The sequence below is a fragment of the Suncus etruscus genome, chromosome 11 (assembly GCF_024139225.1).
Source record: "Suncus etruscus isolate mSunEtr1 chromosome 11, mSunEtr1.pri.cur, whole genome shotgun sequence".
In the NCBI taxonomy this organism is placed as follows: domain Eukaryota; kingdom Metazoa; phylum Chordata; class Mammalia; order Eulipotyphla; family Soricidae; genus Suncus; species Suncus etruscus.
This window is the reverse complement of record NC_064858.1, coordinates 1,720,200-1,739,803: the sequence shown is the minus strand read 5'-3', so window position 1 is coordinate 1,739,803 and position 19,604 is coordinate 1,720,200. Positions and strand designations below refer to the sequence as shown.

The following is a 19,604-nucleotide window of genomic DNA, read 5'->3' as shown; positions in this document are numbered from 1 at the left end:
CCTCTGGGTGCCCCCAAAACAAAAAAAAATTATGCTATACTTGATGGGGACAATAGAATTAGTGGGTACAGCTGTTGCCTTTCACACAAAGGACCCAGGTTCAATCCCTAGCACCACAATGGTCCATCCCCCAAGCCCCAGGAAGAAGCTGCCGCCATTGCTGCTGATTGTGCCCACCTCCCTTCACCATGGACTGTTGCTCACAACGGGTTACAGGGGTCTCAAACTCGTGGCCCACGGGCCGTTTGCGGCCCTCCCTACAACATTTTGTGGCCCTGCGCTAGAGGAATCATTTTTTGTTTTGTTTTGTTTTAGTTGTTTGGGTCACACCCCCCAATGTTCAAGGCTTACTACTGACTTTGCACTCGAGGATCACCCCGACTTTGCCTCCTGCGGCCCCCAGGTAAATTGAGTTTGAGACCCCTGAACCCTCGGCTCTAGGACATCTGATCTGTGACAGCTGGGAGCCATTTTTTCCAGACTCCACAAGACCACATTGCTGGCTGAAGCTGTGACCCGGATTTTATCACCCCTCAGACTATTTTTAAAAGACTTTAAGGGGGCCCCGGAGAGATAGCACAGCGGCATTTGCCTTGCAAGCAGCTGATCCAGGACCAAAGGTGGTTGGTTCAAATCCCGGTATCCCATATGGTCCCCTGTGCCTGCCAGGAGCTATTTCTGAGCAGACAGCCAGGAGTAACCCTTGAGCAATGCCAGGTGTGACCCAAAAACAAAAAAAGAAAAAAGAAAAAACAAAAACAAAACAAAACAAAAGACTTTAAGGGGAGATATATATTTTCTCTGAATGTATTTATTTTGGTGTATTTCCTTACTAGCTATAATTCTTGTTGTGTGTTTCCTTGTGTAGATGTAGTTTTCCCCCTCTTTCTAATTTTGTTTAGTAGAAAATTCTAGTAGATATGTATCTCTGGGGTTCTGTGTTTCTGATAGAACTATATTATAGGAATTTTTTAGTTTGTTATTATTTCCCCCATAGGCACCAATAGTATCCCGTGACATTGTCCCTTTTTGCATTGGCATAGTAAAACAGAAATCTTAGGTATGGAGAGAAGTTCCTATCTACTAGGAATGGGGACTCAGAAAGTTTATTTGTCATAGTGATGACTCGGGCTTCAGTTGCTCAGACATTGGCCATTCAACCCCAAGCCTTGGGTCCCATCTTTGGAACTGGCACAGTTTTCTGCACCAACACCAAGGCCCTATAAGCCACAATATACAATGCTAGCCATCTAGCCATCCATCAAAGGACATGATGAAACACCCTAGAAACACCCTAGACAATGACCACTCAATTCAAAGGTCAAGACTTCCTGCCACTTAGCCCTATATAACTTGACTTGTGAGACCCCCCAGGGTGTTGGGGGGGGTCGCCTCCTGAGAGGTGGCCCTGGCTAGCCAGTTGTTGGTTGATGGAATAAAACTTTGTTTTACTTTATTTCGATTGTGTGGTCTCATCCCTAGACTCTGGACCCTAACAGTATCTCTCACGAGGCCCTTGATAGAATTTCCTGAACTTCTTTTATTGCCATCTTTCTGAGTAGATTATGTCCTGTGGTGGTGTTTGCTTCCAGACCGAACTCTCCAATCTCTTGGGATTATGGCATGAAGCTTTCGCTTCATCTAATCAGTTCAAAATTATACTATATTCAGGGAAGGAAATGAACAATACTGTCAATATTTTAAGTTAATTCAAAAAAATTTCTAAAGTCGGTATAGTGCGAACTGAGTCTCCAGTAAAAAAAAATTGATAAAATTCAAAGACCAGAGAAATGATGTCAGTTACTTCTGCGGCAAGAAAACGCAGAGAGTCAAAATTACACTCTAGAAATTAATTTACTGGCAGGAGAATACACAAACAGACCAAGAGAAAAGAAAATCCAGACAACCAGAGTGATGATATAATGGACAAGAAAGGAAACATTTCACATCAGCAGGCAGGGCCAGAACAGGGCCAAAACTTGCTGCGACCCACTTAGGAAGAAAACACACATCAGACATCAAGTTACAAAAATAAATTCCAGATGGACGAACAGGTTTCAGTATTAAAGAAATGACTAAAATATGTCTACTCAAGGTATAGAAGTTCTTCTGAAATGGGATCTTTGAAAAAAAAAATCATCAAGGAATAGATTCCCTGTTTCAAACTGTGAGACCTGTAGAAGGAAAAAAATAAGCAAAGCAAAGAAAACCAGCAGCCTGGAAGAAAATCAAGATGTCTGTGAAAAAAGAAAGATGATACTGGAGCTGTGAAAAACGTTTTTGGCTTAAACATCACTTGCCAAACGCTCATCAGCACGGAAACGGAAACACCGCCTACATACCAGCAAGGAAAGGGCCGAGACAGGGGACAGCGGGGAGGGCAGTTGCCTTGCGTGTGGCTGACCCAGGGCCGATCCGGGTTCTATCTCTGGCATCCTATGTGGTCTCCCAAGCCTACCAGGAGTGAGCCCTGAGCACTGCCAGGTGTAGTCCAAAAATGAATGAAAGAATAAAGACAGGGAGGAAGGAAGGACGGAAGGAAGGAAGGAAGGAAGGAAGGAAGGAAGGAAGGAAGGAAGGAAGGAAGGAAGGAAGGAAGGAAGGAAGGGAGGGAGGGAGGGAGGGAGGGAGGGAGGGAGGGAGGAAGGGAGGAAGGAAGGAAAGAAGGAAGGAAGGAAGGAAGGAAGGGAGGGAGGGAGGGAGGGAGGGAGGGAGGGAAGGAGGGAGGGAGGGAGGGAGAAAGGAAGGGAGGGAGAAAGGAAGGAAGGGAGGAAGGAAGGAAGGAAGGAAGGGAGGGAGGGAGGAAGGAAGGAAGGAAGGGAGGAAGGAAGGAAGGAAGGAAGGAAGGAAGGAAGGAAGGAAGGAAGGAAGGAAGGGAGGGAGGGAGGGAGGAAGGAAGGAAGGGAGGGAGGAAGGAAGGAGGGAGGGAGGGAGGGAGGGAGGGAAGAAAGGAGGGAAGAAAGGAGGGAAGAAAGGAGGGAAAATCTGGAGAGATAGTATTGCATGTAGAATTCTTGCTTTGCATGGGACTGACATGGGTTCGGTTCCTGGCACCACTGAGAGTCCCAAGAACATCCCCAGGTGTGAGCCCTGAGCACAGAACTAGGAGTGAGCCTTGATCACAGAGCCAGGAGTGACTCGAGCATAGAGTCAGGAATAAACTCTGGGCAGAGATTCAGGAGTGCTCCTGGAGCCCAGAAACAGAAGTCATCCTTGAGCACTAAGGGGTGATCAGTGCCTGGCACTTGGCTGCTCTGGTCAGAGGAAGTGTAAAGTGTTATTTGGCTCATTTCCAGCAGTGCACCGAGGTCAGGAATATTTCTGTACTTGGCTTGAATGGGGGAGGTCAGGGATGCCAGGCCACTCCACACATAGTCAAAAGATCTGTCTATGACTGTTATTTTGGTGGGGGAGCTTACCCGGCAGTGCTCAGGGATTACGCCTGGCTTTGCACTCAGGAATTATTTCTGGTGGTGCTGGGGATTGAACCCAGGTTGCCTTACGTGCAAGGCAAGCGCTCTTCCTTCTGTCCTCTCTGTCATCTTTTTTTAGGGGGAAGGAAGCCACAACCACCAGCACATACGGGTTCCCCTGCCAGGGTGCTCAGAAATCACCCTTGCTAGTGCTTGGGGGGACTCTATTCGATGCCAGGGATTGAACCCTGGGTTGGATGCACGCACCACAGAGCAGCCTATGCTGTTTCTACACCTCAGGGGTGTCATCTGTCTGCTGCCTGTCTGTCTGTCTGCCTTGTCAGTACTGACTTTGCTCTCATCCCCTAAGATGCCTCTAGAATCAGGAGGACGGTCTGTACTAGGCCCCATGCCAGCCACTGTGGTGACAAGCCTTGGTCGGTCGGTTAGTGTGGACAGGACGTGGTTCGGCTCTCGGCCAGCTCACCTGGCTGTCCAGGCCCATCTTGTTCCTTCTGAGCTCGACTTCCTCACATGGCTTCCTCTGTGGGGTTTTTTTCTCCCAGTTTCCTGTCGCTGTATTTGTCTCTATTTGTCATTCTTTTGCTTGTGGTTTCTTTACCACATTCCGGGTGGTGCTCAAGGCTCACTCCTGGGTCTTAGGGGGTGACCTGGCAGCTCTGGCCCCCCTCCCCTCTGCAAGCCAAGTGCAGAAACCTTCCTCACCTCAGACCACTGCTGGAAATAATAATAAATGGGCCAAATAACATTGCACACTTCCTCTGACCAGAGCTCTCAAGTAATGGGGTCTAATCACCCCCAAACCACCCTGGTTTAGTCCCCTTTTTTATTTTGTTTGTTTGTTTGGTTTGGGGCTACACTGGTGATGCTCAGAAAGCACTCCTGGCGGTGCTCAGGGGAGCATACAGGATGCTGAGGATTGAACCCGGGTCGACCTTGTGCTGGGCAAATGCCCTCCCCACTGTGCTATCACTCTGGCCTCTTGATTCTTGCTTCATCTTGAGACGACCAAAGGACCCAGAGAATACAGAGAAGACAACCAGAGGGCTGAGGAGAGAAGTCAAAGGGCTGGAGCACGTCCCTTGCATGTCCAAGACCTGAGTTCTGTTTTGTTTTGTTTTTGGTCACACCTGGAGGCACTCAGGGGTTCCTTCTGGCTCTGCGCTCAGAAATCGCTCCTGGTAGGTACAGGGGGTGCCGGGATTCGAGCACTGTCTGTCTTGGATAGGCTGCTTGCAAGGCAAACATCCTACTGCTGTGCTATCTCTCCGAGTTATCCCAGGACCCCAAGTTCTGTGCCCAGCACCACCACCACGAACTCAACTGTCAGGGTTCTTCCAGCCAGACTGAGAATGGCCAGGGGTGGAACCCCCCCCAACCCCTGAGCATCATTGGGGAGGACTCCCCCTACCCCTGCAATGTGAAGCAAGCCAAACAAACACGAACATCTTATCAGCACGGACACAATGGCATCACGCCCGGAACATGGAACCCAGAAATTAAAATTTTCTGTGAGGCCAGAACAGGGAGATCTCTGGGGACTCTGAGAACAGAATGATCTCTGAGGAGTTGGAAAGAAGTGACAAAGCACACAACAAACAGCCTCCACACTCCCGGGACGCAGAAAGCAAAGAGACAAAGGATGGAATCAAGAGCCACGAGAAGACACAGAGAAGTGGCAGGGGATAAGGAAAAAGTGTCTCGGTGCTAGACAAAAATCTGGGTACATCCCGTCTCCTGGGAAGGCTGTACCACCTCCAGAGAGTGGGACCTGGAGCCCTGTTTTTCAGTATGAGGGGGAAGGCTCTGCCCTGTGCACAGCCAGTCCTGCTTCGATTCCCGGAACCTCAGAGGGTCCCCTGAGCACCCCCAGAAGTGATCCCTGAGCATAGAGTAGCAGGAAGCACTGAGCACCATCATGGGTGACCCCAAACAAAGTGAAGAGTCTACCCCTGACAGTGCTCGGCAGACCAGTGGTCAGGAATTCCGACGGGGCGAAGATGACGTGCCCTAGAACTTTCGGCTGTGACAGACGTAGGTACTTCAACACCTCAGAGCACTGGAAACCAGGTGCTGAATTATGGATGCGCTTGCCATGGATTGCCATGATGTGGAAAGGGTCCTGTGTCATGCGCCCCTGTTGGGACAGCGACTATCTAGATGTCCCTATGAAGAGTCTGGTGGGTTCTGGCCTTTGCGAAAAGAGCCAAACAAGGGTATGTTGCAATCATCTTGGTTTTTTTGAGGGGAATCACTCTGTTGATTAGGCCATGGGTGTTGGTGATTTGGGTAAGGGTGTGGGGAGAAAGCAAAAGGGGGAGCAGAGCAAGGCATGTCTCTGCTCTTTGAACCAAGGCCTGTCTGTCTTTGATTCTTTAGGGTATTTTTGTTTGTTTGTTTGGTTTTCGGGTCACACCGGCAGTGCTCAGGGTTTACTCCTGGCTCTACGCACAGAAATCATCCTTGGCAGGCTTGGGGCAACCACAGGGGATGCCGGGATTCGAACCACCGTCCTTCTGCATGCAAGGCCAATGCCCTACCTCTGTGCTATCTGTCTGGTGCCTCCCCATTTGTCTTTGAGAGGAAAGACCCAACAACCCAAACTGAAGGATGTTCCTTAAAACACCAGGGAGGGGCCAGAGCCACAGCACAGCGTAGGGCATTTGCCTTGCATGCAGCCAACCCGGGATAAACCTGGGTTTGATCCCCAGCATCCCATTTGGTTCCCTGAGCCTGCCAAGAGCAGCCCCTGAGCGTCACAGGTGTGCCCCCGGAAATATTTTAAATTACTTAATAAAAAATAGGAATAGTTCGATGAATCATGAGATGAAGTGGGCTTTGAGGAAAGGAGCTTATTAATTTGAAAACAAGAATCGGGAGTTGTTGGTGTTGTGCTTGTTTAGCAAGACAGGCTGCTGGGAATAAATCTCATTTTAAATCATCAACGTATGTTATCTCAGAATTTCGTTCGATGTTTTGAACGTTTATGAAGGGGGGTCACAGAACTTTAAAAAGACCAAGCTAGGGGCCGGAGAGATAGCATGGAGGTAAGGCATTTGCCTTTCATGCAGGAGGTCATCGGTTCGAATCCCGGCGCCCCATATGGTCCCCTGTGCCTGCCAGGAGCAATTTCTGAGCCTGGAGCCAGGAATAACCCCTGAGCACTGCCGGGTGTGACCCAAAAACCAAAAAAAAAAAAAAAAAAAAGACCAAGCTAGAATCACTGCGGGTTCTTTCTTACCCTTTGCTCAGCAAATGGTATCAGAAGAAGAGAAAAATCAGGATGGAATTAGATGTTCTCAGCCCCATAATTATCACATTTCTCATTAATTTATACAAATTAGTTCACCAAGGAGCTGCACACGAGTGCACATAGAAAAAATTGTCAAAATTAATCATAGGGTGGACCAGTCTGAAACGAGTCTAAGCAAACCTCAGACCGTTGACTCAGAGAGGATGCGTTTTCGACTCTAGCTTAATCCAGAAATAGCTAACAAGCAGAAAATGTACAGAGGTGTAGAAATTAACCACTCTAAAATAATCCATAGAGGGGCCAGAGATAGCACAGCGATAGGGCGTTATGCCTTGCACACGGCCAACCCGGGACGGACCCTGGTTCGATCTCCGGCATCCCATATGGTCCTCCGAGCCTGCCAGGAGCGATTTCTGAGCACAGAGCCAGGAGGAACCCCTGAATGCCACTGGGTGTGACCCAAAATAACCAAAACAAACAAAAATCATTTACTAAAGAGGGTCAGGGATAGCACAGAGGTTAAGGCGTGTGCCTGTCACACTTCCTCTCTCCCTCCTCCACCTCCTTCCCTCAACTTTCCCACCCAGGTGCCTGCCACCATGTGCAGAATATATAGGAATATTCTGGAATACTCTGGAACCAGGCTGGAATATCCTCATCCAAGTTCGGAACCCACAGAAGCAACTCTTACAGCTCAATTGGGTCTTTTGTTCTTCTCTTCTGGTGCCAGGGTGGGGGGTGACTACTCCCCCCCCTTTGCAGCCTTATTGGGGTACAGCTGACTCACACCAGCGCTAAAAGGTGCGCAGTGGGGTGACCTGGCACAAGGACCTCAGAGGGCTCCTCCTCCCGCTAATTAACACATCCATCACCTCACAGATTCATCGCGTGTGAGGGCAAATATTTAAGTGGTACTCTCTTAGCAAATTTCAATTTATCATACAGTGTGAGCAGCCAGGGCCTCCCTAACAGCAACTGGAGACTCATCCATCTCCGGGGGACGCTTTGAGCCTTCGAAAAACCGTCACCCCACCACCTACCCCCGCCACCCCAGCCTCAGTGCCTCTGTCAGTCCCAGCAGCGTTTGGGTGTTTTGTTTTGTTTTTTTTTTTTGCTCTGTTTTGTTTTGTTTGGGGGCCTAACCACGTGGTGCTAAGGGCTTGCCTCTGGCTCTGCATTCAGGGGTCACTCCTGAGTGATCCCTGGGGATTGAACTCAGGTCAATTGGCATGCCAGGCCAGTGGCCTCCCCGAGGTGCCGTGGCATTTGCCTTGCATACAGCCTACTGGGGACGAACCTGGGTTCAATCCTTAGCATCCTTTATGGTCCTCTGAGCCTGCCAGGAGCAACTTCTGAGCGCAGAGCCAGGAGTAATCCCTGAGCACTACCAAGCGTAGCCCAAAAACCAAGAAATAAAAAATAAAAATAATAAAATAGAAATTTACCACCAATACAGGTCCCTGTTGGGAACTTTAGACAAGACCAGCGGTCAGGCTCACTCAGGTCACTACGATAGGCCTTGTGGAGGCTTCAGTGACAGACGCTCTGATGCAGGGACAAATGTCCTATAAACTAACCCAAGTCCCAACTCAGCTGGGAGCTCTGAGCAATCCTGCTACAAAGAGGCCAAAGGAGATGGGAATGTTGCACCGGTGAAGGGGGTTGTTCTTTACAGGACTGAAACCCAACTGCAAGCATGTTTGTAATCAAGCTGTTTAAATAAAGATATTTAAAAAAAGAGGCCAAAACAGCAGGAACAAGAACACAGCAGGAACCCGGGTTGGATCGCCGGCATCCCAGAGGGTCCCCCTGAGCACTGTTAGGAGTGATCCCTGAGCACAGAGTCAGAAGTAAGCCCTGAGTGTCTCCAGGTGTGACCCCAAAACAAAAATAATTAAAAAAAAGATGTCGAATGTCTCAAGCCCACCTGCCAGCTGCCCACAATCAACATTGGGGCAGGATTAGCGCCTCCGAATGGAGGAAGAATGACCCCCCCCCCCCCATCTCTCTCTGATCTCTGGTCCTCCCTGATTTTATTCATCCCAAACATGGCCTTTTACCTAAAGCTTTAACCATGGCCAAACAACACCCACAAGGGCTCCTGCTGGAAGGGGACAAAAGCATCAACCGGGACCGGAGGAGGCGGCTGACAGCGTCTCCTCCATCTGGATGGGCCGGTGTCAGGCACAGCCCTGCTCTTTCTGCCTGCAGTACCAAGGCAACAGCGAACATTCTCGCAAGCCCCTGGGGTGTCAGCAGAGAGATCCAGAACCAGATGGAAATAGATGTGAACATTCGGGGGGCTACTCTCGGGCCCCATGGAAATGGGCAGGGGGTGTAGACCCCAGCATCTCTCTCTCTCTCTCTCGCTCACACACACACACACACTTCTCTCACTCTCTCTCTCTCTCTCTCTCTCTCTCTCTCTCTCTCTCTCTCTCTCTCTCACACACACACACACACACACACACACACCCCACACACACACACATGCTAGGCCTCGTTCCCAGGACTGGCACCAAATGTCCCCACTGAGGACCCCCGATTCTCGCCTGCCTTGGGGACTCCATGTTGCAGATGTGGGAGAATTCATGAAATGCACCTCCTGGTGCCCCCTCCAAGCATGCCAACAGTAGGGTGACTCTGATGCCTGAAAAGGCATCTCTGACCATCTCTGGCCCATCTCTTGTCCCAGTTGCAGGTAGCCAGTCCTCCCATCACCCCACTCTTGTGACCAAGAGCCAGGCGGGCCCGTCTGCTCTGGCAAATCCTACGACGATAGACCAGCACAGGGCCAACCCAGACCAGGGGCCCCCACTTACCTCAGGGTGCTCAGAGGCTGCTCAGACCAAGGCTGGACTCCTCTTCTGTTCAGCGTCCAGGCCAGCGTCCAGGCCAGACAGCCTGTTGGCTATTAAGGCGGAGGCAAACCAAGTTCCCTCTGGCCTGATGTAAACCAGAATCTAGGGTCAGAGACAGACAGGTCAGGAGTGACGGCATTTGCCTGGCCCCAGGGACTGACCTTCGTTCAAGCTCTGGTACCACACTGGGTCTCCTGAGCCCTGCCAGGAGTGACTTCCAGAGCACAGAAGCAGGAGTGAGCCCTGAGCACTTACAAATTTTAGTTACGGCTCAAACAACAGAAAGGAATCTAGGGGGGACCTGAGCGACACACAGCGGGAAGGACGTTGGCCTTGCATGCTGTTGACCTGGGTTAGAACCCTGACCACTACCAGGCGTGATTTCTAAGTGAAGAGCCAGGAGTAGATGCTGAGCACTGCCAGGTGTACCCCTCAAGACAATTGACTCCCCAAAAATATTTTTAAGGAATTTACGCTGCAGATAAAATATTGAGTAAATCCGGGTGGGAAAGACTAAGGCTGTGTGTGAGAGATTTTAGCAGATCTGGGCGTGGTGGTGAGGTGCCTGGGAGCAAGAGGTTGTTTCCACAGAGAGCCTTTGCAGGGCCGTAAGGGGGCTCCAATGGGGTTCTGTGGAGGCCCTGGGTTCCTGGGGGGCAGAGGACCTTGGCACTTGCCACATCCACACCCAGCAGCAACAGGAAGGGCAGAGCCCAGGCAAACACCAAGAGAAGCTCTTACCAGGAAGGAAAAACTGGGAGATGTCCTGGGGAAGCCTTATGGTCTTCAGGGTCTTTCTGGAATAAATAAGAAGAAAATAAAAGACTGTTATGGTTGCAGAAAGAATGGGAAATTTTAAGTGAGTGCCTGGGCAAGTTGTGATCACTCGGAAATGGCCCTAACAAACAGTTCAACGTGTGTGTTTCCGGCCATTTATTGTGGAATCACAGCCTGAAAAGCTCGGGACTCAGCAACAGAGAGAGAGAGAGAGAGAGAGAGAGAGAGAGAGAGAGAGAGAGAGAGAGAGAGAGAGAGAGAGAGAGAGAGAGAGAGAGAGAGAGAGAGAGAGAGCAGCCTCTGCCAGCATCTCAACAAAGCACCTCCAAGCGCCATGAATATGCATCACACACAACAAAGCTTACCCGCCTCCTTCTGCAGGACAGTATTTGGGGCCCCTGAGTGGGAGGCCGGTGGGTGTGGGAAGGAAGGAGATGAAAGGAAAAGGAAAGGAGAGGGGAGAAGGCCAAACCCTGTGGCTCACATCCCAGTCCTCCCTCGGGCAGAGGGAAATGAGGCCTTGAGAGGAAATGAGACCCTTGTGTGGCCAGAGCGAGGCCAGGCAGGCAGAGAGCACAGACAGTCAGTCAGAACCAGGACAGACAGAGCGAGAACAGTTTGAGCGGGGACAGATGGTTCCGAGTGAGCACACACGGCCCAGTGAGGGGCTGGCAGGACCAGGGTTTCCTGCAGGGGAGAGCCACACATGGATGGCCAGGGAGAGGGGGTGAGGGTCACCCACGAATGACGGGCAAGGGAGCAGGAAGGTCCCTACCAAGAGTGACAGGAGCTCAGAGGGAGGGACGTGCCTGAGGCCCTGGGTTCGAGCCCTGCTTCTCTCCCTCTCCCCTCCTCTCTCTTTCTGTCTCCCTTCCTCTCACTAGGACTGAGGGACTCGGGGGTGTGTGTATGTCGCTGTCACACACTGCCACCATTCCCCAACTCTAAGTCCTCTCTGGGTCTGTTTTCTGCCAACCAGGACTGTTGAGGTCTCCGATACTTGAGTCTCTCCCATGACATTGGCTCAGGGAACCTGAAGATGCAACGGGGGGGGGGGGGGGGGGGGGCTGGCTGACCTCTCCGCACATACCCCCATACACACATTGTGCTGTCTTGTGCTTGAGTATTTTTAACCGTACTGGGGTTTTGGTATTTCACCAAATGCCGGCCTGCATCTGCCTAGGCAATGAGTCACTCTTAGTGCCAGGTTTCGCCCCCCCCCCCCCCCCATGAAGCGTCATGCCTGGTTCCTGCTGGCCCAGTTCGCTCCCAAGAGTGACCCGGGGGCCTGTCCACATGACACAGAGGCCTCAGGGCTGGAACCGCAGAGGCGTAGCGAGTTGCAGAGGGAAGCAGGCATCTCCCCAGCTCCACACAGGCCTGCAGGGACAGGCGCTGGGGACCGTTTCCAAGGTGAGGCACGTTATGGCTGCGAGAATCCCAAAAACCTTTCTCGGAGGGCCCCCCCCCCAGCTCAAATTCCCAGGGGAGTTTGCTCCCAGCATATTCGTGGTTCCCACCCCCTCCCCCAGAAGCTCCTCACAGCTCCAGGCCTAGGGTGCGCAGTTGGCATAGGCCACAGCCTGGGTCCACCCCTCAGTGATGCACCATCAGGTGGTGCTCCCGAGCACCACTGTCCAGCCAGGTTGGTTAAGTATCACTGCAAGTCCCCCGCATGGCTCTCAGAGCACTGCTTAGGTGCCCTCTACTCTCCCCCAAAATAAAATCAAAATTGGGGAACCATAGCAGGGAGGGTGTCTGCTTTGCAAGTGCCGACCTGGGTTGGATCTCTGGCATCCCATTGTGTCCCCTGAGCCTGCCTAGATTGATTCCTGTGTAACCCCTGAGCACTGTCTGGTATGGCTCAAAAACAAAAAAGAAAAAAAATGCACTTTCTGGGGCTGGAATGAAAGCACAGCAGTAGGGCGTTTGCCTTGCATGCAGCCTACGGACCCGGGTTAGATCCCCGGCATCACATATGGTCCCCGAGCCTTCCAGGAGCGATTTCTCAGCATAGAGCTGGGAGTAACCCCTGAGGGTGCAAAGTGTGGCCCAAGAGCCAAGAAAAAAAAAATTGTACTTTGTTGCTCCAGGCTTGGCACTAAAGATGTCCGTAGTCGGCCCACAGTACTCGGGACCCCAGGGAGACTCTTCAATGGGACTGAACAAGTGTTTTGTGGGCTCAGGTCCTGAGTTTAATCCCCAGTACCTGTTTGGCAAGTACTGCTGGGGATGAGCCAAGGTCTCCTAAGTTTCACCCTGTTCCCTACATGAACACAGAATTCCCAGTGGCTCCAGAGATTTCAGTTCTGGGAACACACCCAACAGCACTGAATGGGAGATGCAGAGGCAGGAGGTGGCCACAGCCCGGTGGCCCTGCAGGTGAGTAGAGTGGGGCATCCTTACCCAGAATCCAGTGGGTCCCAACACCTGCTACTGCGAAGACAGACAGACAGACACGAAGGCCCCAGCGCAGAGGAACGAGTTGCAGCCACGTCCAGGAGGCTGCGGAGAGGCACCTGGAATAAATGCATAAAATAAATGGAAGTCAAGAAAAGGGACCTGGGCCCAGAGAGATAGCATAGCAGCATTTGCCTTGCAACAGCCGATCCAGGACCAAAGGTGGTTGGTTCAAATCCCAGTGTCCCATATGGTCCCCTGTGCCTGCCAGGAGCTATTTCTGAGCAGACAGCCAGGAGTGACCCCTGAGCACTGACGGGTGTGGTCCAAAAACCAAAAAAAAAAAAGAAAAAGAAAAAAAAGAAAAGGGACCTGAATGATGGCACAGTGGTAGGGCATTTGCCTTGCACGTGCTGACCCAGAACAGACTGGGTTTGATCCCCAGCATCCCATATGGTCCCCTGAGCCTGCCAGGAATAACTCCTGAGTGCCACCAGGTATGGCCCCAAAACAAAAATAAATAAAAAAAATTGGGGGGCCAGAGCGATATAGCACAGTGGTGATAACACAGCAGCAGGGTATTTGCCTTGTCCACAGTCAACTCGGGTTTGATCCCTGACATTTCATAGGGTCCCCTGAGCCTGCCAGGAGTAATTTTTGAGCACAGAGCCAGGAGTGATGCCTGAACACCACTAAATATAGCCCCAAAACAAACAAAAAGAAATTAAAAAAAATTACGTAAATGTGTAGCCTTGCAGGAGAGATAAAGGAGAATTTCAGGATGCAGTGGTCCATTACTGTGGACTGCAGAGAAAACAAACACAAGGAGCTGAGAAAGACAGGGTGCCTGTTAAGACAAGTGCAAGGCGGTTGCATTCATGGCATCCCATGTGTCCCTCCATTCAAACCTTCCTGGAGTTCCGTGAACACCTGGGGTGGCCCCAAGAATCTGGCTCAGCAGCATCTTCACATTCTGCTGCCTAATTAGTGAGACCCCCCCCCAGAGAGGGGTCCCCAGGAACCAGACACTGCTTGGAACACACACACACACACACACACACACACACACACACACACACACACACACACACCCCACGGGCTTGTATCCAGCAGAGTTGATGAAAACAGACAAAGCTCAGCTTTGCTGGCACAGATTGGCAGGGGGCACCGAAACAGGGTGCCAAGCTCTGTTCTGGCGAGATAGGGGTGGGGGAAGTGGTCCAGTCTGGAAGGAGCAGGAAGTGATCCCACACACCTGAGTGAGGACCCAGGGAGCCCCCTTTCTGATTCGAATCACAGATCTTGGATAACTGTCTCCTTCAGCACCATCCTTCCCTGCCTTCCCACTGGTGCCTCTAAATCCAGCTTCCAACCCTCGAAATTGCCCAGAAGACCCCACAGAAGTCCAGGGCTTCTTCCCAAAACAGAACAGGTGATCAGCTATAGCCAAACTGTCAGTGAGCACAAGGCCTCAGGGTAATTCAAGGTGTCACAAAACACCACATTAAGATTTCTCACTAGAGGCTTTTCAAAGGCCCAGATGGGGAGCCCAGGCAAGGTTCTGGTCCGGGGATCACTGAAGAAGGAGCAGCTGGGGTTGAAGAGCAGGGCTTGGGGCCGCAGCTGATGGGCTGTCAGGGACCCACAAGGCAGATCCACAAGGCAGGATGTGGCCAGCCAAGCGGCCAGAATTTTTTAACAGCCAAGCAGGAAAATATTCTGAATGTGCTGTCTCAAATGATTGCGAAGGGACTAGAGTGATAGCACAGAGGAAGGGCGTTTGCCTTGAACACTGCTGACCTGGGACAGTCCCAGATTTGATCCTCAGCATCCCATATGATGTCCAGTGCCTGCCAGGAGCAATTTCTGACCTCAGAGTCAGGAGCAACCCCTAAGCATCACTGAGTGTGGCCCAAAAACAAAAACAAAAACAAAAAAAGATTGCTAAAATGCTTCCTAAAAGTGGCATGGGAGTTTACGGTCTATAGCAGATGAAAGAGAGAATGTGAAAGAAAAAAGGGAGACTATAAGGTTAAAATCTCTAGTAGATGAGTGAGAGAAGTGAGAGAATGATGATGGCAGGATAGAGATGGAAGACAAATGATAAGATGAAATACATTTTGGCTGAGTAGGCAGATGCACAGATAATATAGATGACAGGTGACAGATGATGGATGATGGGTAGATGGATCAATTACCAGATATGATACATCAGATGAGTGGATGATAGATAAGTAGGTAAATGACAGGATGATCGCTGGACGGATGGAAAAGGCAGAGGGGAAGCACAAGGATGAGTGCATGGACGGATGAGTGGATGGATGGGTGCATGGATGGATGAATAATGGATAGATGGATGGGTGGATGAGTGGCTGGATGGACAGACCAATGGATGGAGAGATAGGTGGCTCAATAGATGGGTGACTGGATGGATGGGAGGATAGGTGGATGGATATATGAGAGGTGGATGGATGGATATATGGGTGGTGGATAGGTGAATGGATGGTTTGGTAGATGGAGGGTGTATGGAAGAATAGAGGGTGGTGGATGAGTGGATGGAGAGATGACTATATGGGTGGTGGATGGGTAGATGATGGATAGATGCATGAAAAGATGGATAAAAAGATGAATGGGTGAATGGATGGATATATGGGTGGTAGATGGGTGTATGGGTGTATGGAAAGATGGAAGAGTGGAATGATGGGTGGATGGATGACTATATGAGTGGTGGATGGGTGAATGGATGGTTTGGTAGATGGATGGGTGCATGGAAGGATGAATGGGTTGTAGTGGATGGATAAATGGATGGATATATGGCTGGTGAATGGGTAGATGGATTGATGGATAGATGGATGGGTGATTGGGAGAATGGATGAGTGGATGGGTGGTGGATGGGTGGATGGATGAGTGAATGGATGCATGGATGGATGAAAATAATTTCTAAGAGGTAAAGTAAAGAAATGCTTTATCAACTGTGGCCTAAAAAGAAAACATCCACCTAGATTTTTGACTCTAGTTCCTACCTGATATTCAGATACTGAGAAAGGAGCACAGGAAGGACAGGGACTAAGCCAGCTGTGGGGATCTGGATGGGGTCCAGCTGTGCCTCTGGCCCGAATCTTCACAGAAGAAACTGAGCCTGGAGTAGGGCACACCACCAGATTGTGAGTCCAGAGCAGCCACAACCTTGTCTCAAGGGCAGTGGGGACAGCCTTGTTTCCACTGCTGGGTGAAGGGCACAAGGTAGCACCTGGAGATGAATCTGATTTGGGGGACCTTCAGCAGGCAGCAAGGTCAAACAGAGGGCAGAGGTGGCAGGGCTGTGTGTATAATCCCACAGACCAAGAGAGGACCTCAGGGTGAGCCCAGGGACACCTAACAATCAGAGGCAGTGGGGTGGGGACCAGCTGGAGTGACCCCTATAATGCCGCCGAAGCCAGGAAGCAGCCTTGCCCTCTAGGAAGGGCCCAAGGACGTCCTGGATGGTGGCCTGGGGCACTTGCTGATCTGGAGGAGTTAGTCCCCTTGGCTGGGGGGGTCCCCATCTCCCATTGAGTGGGTGCAAGGTGAGAGAGAAGAAGAGGTCAGAGGTCAGAGGTCAAGAGAGACAAGGAGAAGCAATGATGACATAGCTGGTAGGGCATTTGCCTTGCAAGTGGCCAACCCAGGTTCGATCCCCAGCATTCCATAGGGTCCCCCACGTCCCACCAAAAGTCAACTCTGAGTACTGCCAAGTGTGGCCCCCTAACAGAACGAAGACAGAGAGCGAGAGCATGGGGGAGGAATCTGCCTCACACGGGGTCCGCCTTGGCACAAGCTCTGGTACTCCCACACGGCCGCCTGATCCCCACCAGAAGTGACCCCTGAGCAGAGCTAGGAATAAGCCCCTGGGCACTGCTGGCTGTGTCCCCACAAAAGAGCAGGATGGAGAGCAAGATGGGACTGGGGAAACGGAAGAGACCGTGCAGGGGTGAGGCGCTAGTCTTAAATGCAGGGGCTGAGTTTCAAGCCCAGCACTGTAAAGGGGTCCGCCAAGCACTCCCAGGAGGCACTGCAGAGAGCCAGGAGCAGTGCCCAAGCAATGCTGGGTGTGTCCCCCCCCCCCACACACACACACACTCACACGCCCTGGGTGCGGGCCAGGGCGCTCCAGCGGCCAAGCTGGCGCCACATTGGCAAGGAGGCGGCGGCACAGATGCCGGAGGGAGAGAGTGATGTGGGGGTGAGTGGCGCAGAGACCATCTGCAGGGGGTGCTGGAGGGGCTGTGGGGGGAGAAACCTGGCAAAGATGGTGCAGGGAGGAAGAGGGGGAGGAAGGAAGGGCGGGAGGAAGGAGGGAGTGGGGAGAGGGGAGAAAAGGAAGGAAGGAAGAAGGGAAGAAAGAAAGGAAGGAAGAAAAGAGAAAAGAAAGAGAGAGGAAGGGGGCCGGGCGGTGGCGCTAACGGTAAGGTGCCTGCCTTGCCTGCGCTAGCCTTGGACGGACCGCGGTTCGATCCCCCGGTGTCCCATATGGTCCCCCAAGCCAGGAGCAACTTCTGAGCACATAGCCAGGAGTAGCCCCTGAGCATTACCGGGTGTGGCCCAAAAAAAAAAAAAAAAAAAAAAAAAAGAAAGAGAGAGGAAGAAAGGAAGGAAGGAAGCAAGGGAGGGAGGGGCTGAGGGAGAGAGGGAGGACGGTGTGTCTCCCGGAGAGTCTCTGAGACCAGGCTGTTCCCGATGCTCAGCATCTCTCTGTCCCAGGGACCATTTGGTGCCAGGGGTGGGCACCACAGCACCCACCCAGCCAGCGCCTTTCCTATGTCCTACCTTGGACCCAGAGCCTGGTATGTTTCTAGGAAAGCAATAGTGGTTTACGACAAGGGGCCAGAGCGGTGGCGCAGAGGTAGGGTGTTTGCCTTGCACACGGCTGACCTAGGACGGACTGTGGGACATTACATTTTCAGGGCCCAGGTTCACACCTACCCAAATGACCCTTCGGTTTTGCAGCACAAGGCAATCAAGAGCCAGTCGTGAGTAACCCCTGAGCACAGAGCTGGGAGTAGCACCCGAGCACTTCTAGAAACAAAGCCAATCCCCCAAATAGATTTCAGGTCCCCGCCTTGCATGAGTAAGGGCCTAGCGTTCACTTCCCAACACGACCCAGAAAACCCACCATGATAAAGGGATGAAGCTTTGCCTTGTCTCAGATCCAAAAGTCCCTGCATGTCTCCAGAGAGACCAGAAAATCTCAGCAGTGGGCAGAGGGACAAGAGTCAGGCACAGACACCCGGGGAGGGGGGACGCTGGACATTTTGAGCCAGACCCGGGGGCTCCTGACTCCTACTGCGTGCCGGGGATCCAACTTGGTTGGCCACATGCAAGACCTCACCCTTGTCCTCTCTCGCACCCAGAACACAAATTTATTTTTTTCAGGGACAAGCGAATCAGACTGATTAGAGTTTATATCTCACAATTCCCAAAAGCAATGAAGAGGAGAAAAGGAAGAAAAATATGTTTTGAGAGGACCCTTGGAGGAGCCTTTGCTGGGCCACATTCAGGGTGAGGGGGCAGGGACCACCCCGGTGTATAGGCCCAAAGGAGAGCCAAAGCTCTCCAGGCCCCTCAGAGTGAAATCTCCAAACTCGCTGGCTGTGCACGTCGGGTCGGATCGGATCGGAACCTCTGATCGCATTAGCCTTGCTCTGCAATTTGGGTGAGTCATAGATTTTACAAATTAAGGAGCTGACAACATCTCCCAGGCCCCGAGACGCTCCCTGCTGAGAGGGGATTTTTTTCGTGTGTGTGTGTGTGTGTGTGTGTGTGTGTGTCGGGGATATTCTGGGAGTTGGAGATCCTAAGTCAGACCCACGCCTGGGTGGCTGTGCATATGATGTCACTGAAGCTATGTCCATGAAAATACCCATTCTCATGAGCCCCCACAAGGGGCAAGCCTGAAGAGACCCCAGAAATGCCAGCGACCTCAGGGCCTGAAGGAACGCCAATCAGGCCCTCTACAGGGAATCCCCTAGAATAACCGACAGGGCCATTAAAAAGTCCCCCCCCCCCACACCAGACACGGAGCAGGGGGACCCGTCTCCTAAGCCACTTCCCCAAGGCATGGACACTGGCCTCCAGCCACATGGCCGGCATGGGGCATTGTGGGCAGCAGCTGAGTCTGCCCTGCCCATTGTACTGCCCTGCCCCAGGCCACCCAGCCCAGCCATGCCAGAGACACTAAAGCAATGGTTTCCCTGTGAACAGTCAGTTCTGCCTAAGGTGCACGACCCCCGCCACATCCCGGGGGTCCTTGCAGCGCAGGGCTGGGACCACACAGTAGCTGTTGCCTCAGGGAAATGTGGAAACACTTTTGCATGGTGATAGAGACACATAGCCCCAGCAGGCCAGAGCCCCTTGACCCTCTGTCAGGATCGACAGGGATGAACATAGGAGAGCTTTGCGTGCTCAGCATGTGGGGCCCAGTGTGACTTGGGGCCCTGGGGTGTGGCTCAGACCGAGGGCCCAGGACTTGAAGGCCTGTTTCATCTCAGTTTCCAGTAAGATACACATCACTTCCACCAACAAAACAGAATTTTGGGGAGCTGGAGCAATAGCACAGCGGTAGGGCGTTTGCCTTTCACGAGGCAGAACCAGAACGGACTCTGGTTTGATTCCCAGCATTCTGTATGGTCTCCTGAGCCTACCAGGAGAGATTTCTGAGCACAGAGCCAGGCGTAACCCCTGAGTGCTGCAGGGTGTGCCCCCAATAAACAAACAAACAAACAAACAAACAAATTCACGAACTTGGACCTGAGCAAGAGCACAGTGGGGAGGGCATTTGCCTTTCACTCGACTGACCTGGGTTCAATCCCTGGCACCCCATATGATTCCTCAGCCCCATCA

At 51.8% G+C, this 19,604-nt stretch overlaps 1 protein-coding gene across 2 annotated transcripts in view; it reads right to left on the bottom strand.

The window, feature by feature from the left end:
• The window catches only part of APBA2 (amyloid beta precursor protein binding family A member 2), a 55,535-nt gene that overhangs the window by 27,501 nt on the left and 8,430 nt on the right, over window positions 1-19,604 (bottom strand). For both annotated transcript variants that reach the window (XM_049782675.1, XM_049782676.1), the window contains exons 2-4: window positions 12,732-12,844; window positions 10,290-10,345; window positions 9,510-9,650 (exon numbers count right to left, since the gene is read on the bottom strand). The gene's annotated coding sequence lies outside the window, so the exon portion shown is untranslated. The remainder of the gene's footprint in view (window positions 1-9,509; window positions 9,651-10,289; window positions 10,346-12,731; window positions 12,845-19,604) is intronic.